At 26.3% G+C, this 8288-nt stretch overlaps 1 non-coding gene across 1 annotated transcript; it reads right to left on the reverse strand.

Moving 5' to 3' along the window:
- Nucleotides 1-4421: 4421 nt before the first annotated feature.
- Nucleotides 4422-4503, reverse strand: TRNAS-GCU (transfer RNA serine (anticodon GCU)). The gene has a single exon. It is a non-coding gene; the product is annotated as a tRNA-Ser (tRNA).
- Nucleotides 4504-8288: the final 3785 nt, after the last annotated feature.

Genomic DNA, 8288 nt, shown 5'->3' on the forward strand with positions numbered 1-8288 from the left:
AAACCTTAACAGCTCCTATTACCCCAAAACACCATTTCAACCTAACTTAAAAGCTTGAAAACTAAGAAGGGTTCATTGGAACTTACCTTAGATTGATTATCTTCTTAGAAATCCTTGCTGAAAGCCAACAATCAACAACAAACTCCCTTGGTTTGTCTCAGCCGAAAGCAAAAGAGAGAGAGAGGGGTTCAAGAACAAAGCAATTTTCTATTTTTCCTTTTTCCTTGATTTTTCCTCAAATGAGACAAAAGGATTAAGTTAATCACTTGCTGAAATCAACTTGATTAGGTGTCAAAAACCTAAGGCAGCCACCTATCTCTTATTTTTTAAAATGTCAAAAATGCCCTTAAAGATAAAACTTAGGTATTTCTAAAGCTAGGGGTAAAATGGTCAAAATCCATAACCCCGCTCAATCCCGATAATTTATTTTCTCTAAAATATTTCTCACTATGAAATAGGGTTCTAAACTTACCCATGTGATCAATCTAGCCATCCATCCCATTTTCCGTTGTCGCCGAGCAAAAATTACAAAATTAACATATTTCACATATAAGCTAAATAATACCCCTAGAATTTAATAAAATCTCCAGAATTGAGAAATTATAACTCTAATATTTATTTCTAAATATTGGGGTCCACATTTAAAATTAATTCACAAATAATAATAAAATAATAAAAAATAGTGCTAATTGTCTTTACTAATCCACATTACTAGAGCGGCCATTACATACATATTAAATAAGACATTGAAAATTGAAATCGATACTTAAAACACTATATTTAAAAAAAATATTTATTATGAGAAGAAAGATTAATAATCAACTTTTTAGTCAATAATTTTAATATGAATAAATATTTAGAAAATTATATAAAAACTATATATTGGAGCCAGATATGGGATGGGCAGTATCACTCTTGAACCCGCTTTATTTATAAACTAGGAAACAAACCGCGCTTCGCGTGCGGTTATATTTTATTTATTGATAATTAAATTATAAAAATATATTAAAGTTGATATTTTAATTATTCTACTAAATTTTTTCATAATTTTTATACAGAAATTAAATTAATATAGTTAAAAAAAAATAATCATATAATTTCTTACCTAAAAAATAAAGCAACAAAGACATATTTTCAAACGTTATAGTAAAAAAAAAAAAAAATAGAGGTTGGAAAATTCTCACACAAAATAGAGATCTAAAAAATCAATTGATAAATCTATAGAAAACTCATATGATTTTAAAACTGTTGTCATTTAAAGCCGATGTTATCACCGTATCTCACTTGTAGTCGCCACTACATTCAAAGTCGCTATCATTATCATATCTTATTTGTAGTTATCACTATTGATCAAAATAAGTTTGCTATGTACATAAAATAAATCATATACTTGAGTTAATTAACTACTAACTTTTTTATACATAAGTGAATGATTTTATATAGATATTTAAGGTTTTTTTTTAAATTTTTTTAAATTCTTAAATTATACAATTAATAAATCTTTGATTTGAGATACAATTAAATTTAGTGTTAGTTTTAACTTTTGATTTAAAATTGTATATAACTATATTTTTATTAATTTTAATTGAGAGAATTAGATAAGACTATGTTGAGTAATTTTTAATTGTATAGAGAATTAAATATTCTTTTGAAACTTACTTGTTAGATATTTATAAAGTTTTTTTTTTAAAAAAAAAAAATTACTGTGTTTTTTATTTAAAAAATTAGAAAATTAAAAAAAATAAGAAAATAGATAATTAGGTTTTAAATAATTAGAGAAAAATTAGAAAATAGATAAATAGGAAAAATAGAAATTATTAATATTTTTATTTTAAAATTATTAATAATTATAAATAGTTAAGATTTGCTCGTAAGTTTTAATTTTTTTTTTTTGGTATATTTCTTTATTTATTTATTTTGGATAAATGTATAGATATAGATATAGGTTTTAAAATTTTTAATTTAAAAAAACTTAAAAAAAAAAAAAAAAAAGTAAAAACGTGTGGTTTTAAAAAAATGATTTTATTTTTTAAATGTATATGATCATATTTTTTTTAAAGTGATTTGGGTTTTTTAAATTTTATAAGAATATTTTTATTTAATTAATAATTATAAACTTAATAAAAAATTTAAAAAAATGAGAGAATGAAGGAGAGTAGAGAACAATAGTTTTAAAGCAATTTTAGAGTGACACATCACCTGGCTCATACTTTTCCTTTATATATATATAAGAAACTTACTTGTTAGATATTTATAAAGTTTTTTTTTTAAAAAAAAATTACTGTGTTTTTTATTTAAAAAATTAGAAAATTAAAAATAAGAAAATAGATAATTATGTTTTAAATAATTAGAGAAAAATTAGAAAATAGATAAATAGGAAAAATAGGTTTGAAATTATTAATATTTTTATTTTAAAATTATTAATAATTATAAATAGTTAAGATTTGCTCGTAAGTTTTAATTTTTTTTTTTTGGTATATTTCTTTATTTATTTATTTTGGATAAATGTATAGATATAGATATAGGTTTTAAAATTTTTAATTTAAAACTTAAAAAAAAAAAAAAAGTAAAAACGTGTGGTTTTAAAAAAATGATTTTATTTTTTAAATGTATATGATCATATTTTTTTAAAGTGATTTGGGTTTTTTAAATTTTATAAGAATATTTTATTTAATTAATAATTATAAACTTAATAAAAAATTTAAAAAATGAGAGAATGAAGTAGAGTAGAGAACAATAGTTTTAAAGCAATTTTAGAGCGACACATCACCGCCTCATACTTCTCCTTTATATATATAGATATAGATATATAGATATAGATTACTCTCACCCATCCCCAATGGCGGACTCACAATTTAAAGTGAGGGGGAACTTTTTTTTTTTTTTATAAAGCTGAGGCAAAAGTAAACTTAAAAATAAAAAAAAATTGTGATTTGAACCTAACCTCTATTATATATATACGATCCTAGTTAACCATTACGCCAAAACTAATATTATATTTATAAATATTAATGTTTTTTACAAATATATATTGTAACTAATTAAAATATATATATTTTTTTAAGGACAACGTCCCTCGCTTCAATGTGGGTGCACCACTCACCCACATAATAAATTTCTATCTCTAATCATAATTATAATTATATTGAGTGATATGGTTTTTTTACTCATAAAGACCAAGATAAAAAAAATATAGGGTTCTATTTTAAAATTATTAGAGGTACTTAATTATTGTGTACATAAACTTTTTAAATCGCCCAATCCGAATAATCCGCTCAAACCAAACCGAGATAACCTGACGAAAAATATAAACCGAAAAACCTAACGAAAATATAACCCGCCCAATTAACCCGAACTAACCCGACCAACCCGATTAAGAGGGTTTTTTTTATATATATATATATTTATATGATTTTATTATATATATTTATATATCATATAATTTATATTACTATTTTAAAAATATAAATTTTAAACTAATATAGTTTTTTATGGTGGCTAATTTAAACATCAAATTCAATCTATATATATTTTTCTCATTATTACAATTAACTAATATATAATAATTGTATGTAAAAAAAAATATTAGTGTTCGGTTTGGACGGGTTAACGCAACCAAATTGACAAATTTAATTGGGTGAGTTACTATTTTTTTCTTAATTGAGCGGGTTGCACTTAATTTTTGTAACCCTTATCTTTGAGTTGAATAAAATATAAAAGATAAACCGACCAAATCGACCCACATAGTATTTTTTACTTGTTGACATTATACTATACTTCAATAAAGACTTGTTACTTTAGCAATTTTGTTTCAGCTTTGATGTTCTTGATATTTTTTTTTTCACAATATCTTTATTGTGTATTTTTGTTTGTTTTGTATTGTAATAATGGTGTCTATTACATGATCTGATGTGAATTATTAGACTTTTTTGTGTCGTTTTTATTTGATCTTTCTTTGCTAATTTATTTTAGGTTGGTTTCGTTGTTCTTTCTGTCTGAAAAATGCTCTTGCTTAAATTCTAAAGTTCTCAAACGATATCCATGTCTTTAGTTCTCCCTCCTTATTAAATTGGCACAAAATAATATTAGGGTTGGGAATGGGAAGACTGTAGATGATTAGCATTGAATATTATTAGTAGTAAAACTGAAAAGACCTTGATATTTTCATGATTTCATCTGTTAATTAATGGGTTGAAAACGTTTGCATTAAACTTTGAAATCATTTTCAAATTGGCTGTTCGCTAAACCCAAATGATATTTTCCCACTTAATAATTGCCTAATCAACTTGGCCCTCTAAGCCCAACACGTGTCTCGATTTTATTTGTTAAAAGGTTCAACAGGTTGACTGACCAAGTCATTCACGACCACGTAAACCGGAATGACTAGATTGCTCTTCTTCCCCACAAAAAGGATTATATTTCGTCGCCTGAGAGATTCGAACTCTCGCGGGGAAACCCCATGTACTTAGCAGGCACACGCCTTAACCACTCGGCCAAAGCGACTTTTTGATTTATCATGGAAACGTATAATATAAAACCTATTATATTAGTAATCTGCTATTACGCAATGCACTTCAGGGAGCATTTTTAAATCCAACAATCTCAATAGTTCAGGAAATATTTTTAACGATCTTAAAAATTCAAAGGGCATGATTTGGTACATGTAAAAGTTTAAGGGCCAAAAATCTCAATTAATCTTTAAAAAAATATTAGTAATTTGCTATTATGCAATGCACTCTCTAAAACTGCTAAAAGTTGTGATTAGCTACTCTAACTTCTTTTTCATATTAAAAATTTCAATTTCAAATTTAAAATATTGACCAAGTAACCAATTACCATATAACATATAACTGTGAAAATTGGCAACTTATTATTGTGATGCCTTTTCATATTTTATTCAAAATTTAACTTGTGTTTTACCATTTTTAAGTTTTATTATGGACAAGTACCTGGTAATGATAGTAAAGAAAATTGGTAACGTTTATTATGAGTCATGACATCTTTTCCATATTATAAAAAAACTCAAAACCTGCAAAGCAATATTTTTGTAAGTTTTGTTGCAAGAAAGTAGCTTACTTGGTAACCAATAATTGGAAAAATAGTAACTGGTTACAATGATGTATTTTTCTAGATTTCAAAATTTTGTGACGAATTTTAAGCAATAAAAACTAGTAACTATGGGAACATGGGATAAGATTGTTCATATTTGCTTAATTTTATTCACTCATTTCGTACTTATATTTACCTTTTCTCTTTGTTAATGGTAATACTATATTTAGTTACATTTATTAAGTGGTGTACTAACACAGCTCTCAATAAGTTATGCTTACATAAGTTCATCCACAAGTTGAAATATCCTCAAATAAAGACACTCAGATTGTTATCTATAGTCTACAAATCCCATTATTGATGCTTACTTATTACTTTTGCAACTATGACTATGCACCTAGTAACATGTCTCATCTCATTTGATATTTATCTCAATTAGGGTGTATTGTGACGAAGTTTGATGTAATTGGTGAGGTTTTTAATTCCAGTTTAAACTTAATTTTTAATATCAAATTGAATTTTCTTAAAATAAAAAATTAAATTGAATCAAAAGATTAAAAGAAAACGATTTCTAAAAAAATTGCCATGTTTAAAGACAACTTGGCCAAATAACATGCTAAGTTTATATAAATGCTCTAAAATAGATAAAACTATAAAACATTCCATGGCCATATAAAATTAACATAGGCATAGGCTGGTGGTGAATAATATCTATGATAGTTTATATTGATGATGATGATGACCGTACAATAGTTCCCAAAAGTACAAGAGGAAAAGGCAGCAAAATAATAGATAGGTTTGATATGTTCTTTCAAGCACTTCCATCCATTTGTTTAGAATGAGTCACTTATATGTGTAGGCCACTAATTGTAAGAGTGTCCATCTAATAATAGTAGCATATATATCTTGGAGCTGTACCTCTATCTCTCTACCATTTACGTTGAAACTCAAACTCATTGTTTGGGCCACATTTCAATCAAGCATCATATCTTCCTTATTATTATTATTATTATTATTATTATTATTATTATTATTATTATTATTAAAGTAATTTTCAATTTAGTTAAAATTTTGGGGTATAATTCTTTAGATTTCAATTATTATGTTTGAGTCTCTACTTTTTCTATTAATTTTTGAAATAAATTGAAAAGTATCTTTTTTTTTTTTTATTATTTATACTCTCTAATATATAATTGGGATACTTTCACAAATGCACAAAAACAACAAAAATACAAGCATTTACTAATTTTAAACATTTTTACGATTTTTTTGATTTTATTTACATAAAATACTGTCTTTTTATGTTGAAATTTTGTTCATTTGTTGTTGCTAATGTTTTGTTATTTATATGTTATTTTTTGTTGTTATTTTCTACGTTACTTTTATGTTATTTTCTTGTTGATTTTATGTTGTTTTCGTGTTATTTTTTGGAAAACCGTAAAAATGTAAAAAGACATTCTTTGAACGTAAAAATGTAAATATTTTATAAAAAATGGTGCCTTATGTAATTATACCTATATAATTTATATTAATCTAAAGGGTCTAATGAGACATCATACAATATCTTAAAAAATATAAAAATAAAAGTAAAAATTAAAACAATTAAAGTAACATATAATATAATTTTCTCTTAATTTTTTACGGCTAAATGCCAAATAAACTTGTACATAGCATAATTTCATTTGTCCATGCTATTTAATTTATTTAACTAATTAAAAAAATAAACTATTTTAAAACATAAAAAATAATAAAAAAAAATCATCTTAAAATATACAAATAATTAAAAACTACAATAAAGAATAAATTTTTTTAAAAAAAAATCAAAACTATTTTTTTTTAAACTCTAAAACCAAACTATTTCTTTCTCTCTCTGTTTCTCTCCCAATATCCGTCCAGTTCTATCCTTCGATTTTAGATTTTAGGGAGAAGGCAAAATACAAATCTCGACTATTTGTGGGTATGAGCAATAGTATTCTATTTATAATAGATTGCAAAGTACAAGAGGGAGCCGTTAGGCATGACACCTAGCAGTAATTACACAAATAAAACTCTAGAATATTTTGCCAAAATATTCCCATTACACAATTACAAGGCATAACAGAATTTCATGAGGACAAATTACACAATGAAATACACAAAATTCTGTCAGAGGCAGGGGACCATCAGGTTGTGTATGCTGCAATGAATATTTACTGGTGTAGAAGTGCTAGTATAGAAATGATATTCCTTGACATCCCCTCTTAAATGAAAGGGTGAGTTCCGCACACCAAGTTTGTCACAAGGAAGGCAAATCGAGAAGGTGATAATCCTTTATTTAAACAATCAGCTATTTGATCATGTGAAGGAATGTATCGAAAGTTGTTTTTGCAGCACTTTATCACGAACATAGTGTGCATCAATTTCAATATGCTTCGTTCAAGCGTGAAAGATGGGATCGATTGCAAGAGCACTAGCACTGAGGTTGCCACACCATGTCACAGACAGACTTGGAAAAGGAAAATGAAGTTCTTTCAAGAATGACTCAATCCATGAGATTTTTGCAGAGACATGAGCTAAAGCACGATACTCCGATTCAGTGCTTGATCTCGAAACTACGACCTGCTTTTTAGATGACCATGATTCAAGAGTGTCTCCCAAATAAACACAATAACTGGCAATGGATCTTCTGTCATTTGGGCAACAAGCCTAGTCAGCATCTGAAAAAACCTGTAATGCTAAGTCTGTCACTGCAGCTGATGTAAAGCCCTTTTGTTTTCGTACCCTGCAAGTATTGCAATACTCATTTTACTTCGCTCCAGTGAGTGTCGGTTGGAGCTTGCTGTTGGGTTTTATGCCCTAAATAAAACTCATTTCAATATAATCAGATTTACTTATTAATTTAGATCAGAAATAACATTTAATGTTGCATGGTTCACATGATTTATTTCATGATTATATGTACATAATGTATGAATTCATCTGAAACCCTTTTCACATACTTGATCCTGTTTATTGTGCTGTCAACACATTGGAAAGTAAACATGACTATGTGAATAAAGTTTTCTAGATTTATCAGACACAGGGTTTTACTGATATGATAATCTACAACAGAGTTTACTTGCATTTGGAGAAGTGCTATGTTCTTTCCAGAGCATTGGTTAAAGTAAAGCTCAGGTTGGATGCATGGAGTATGCATCGGAAGGGACCGATATTGAACTTTGACTTAGATTTATTAAACTTACCGTAATATCTATTCAAGT

Source organism: Cannabis sativa, chromosome 4 (assembly GCF_029168945.1).
Source record: "Cannabis sativa cultivar Pink pepper isolate KNU-18-1 chromosome 4, ASM2916894v1, whole genome shotgun sequence".
In the NCBI taxonomy this organism is placed as follows: Eukaryota; Viridiplantae; Streptophyta; class Magnoliopsida; order Rosales; family Cannabaceae; genus Cannabis; species Cannabis sativa.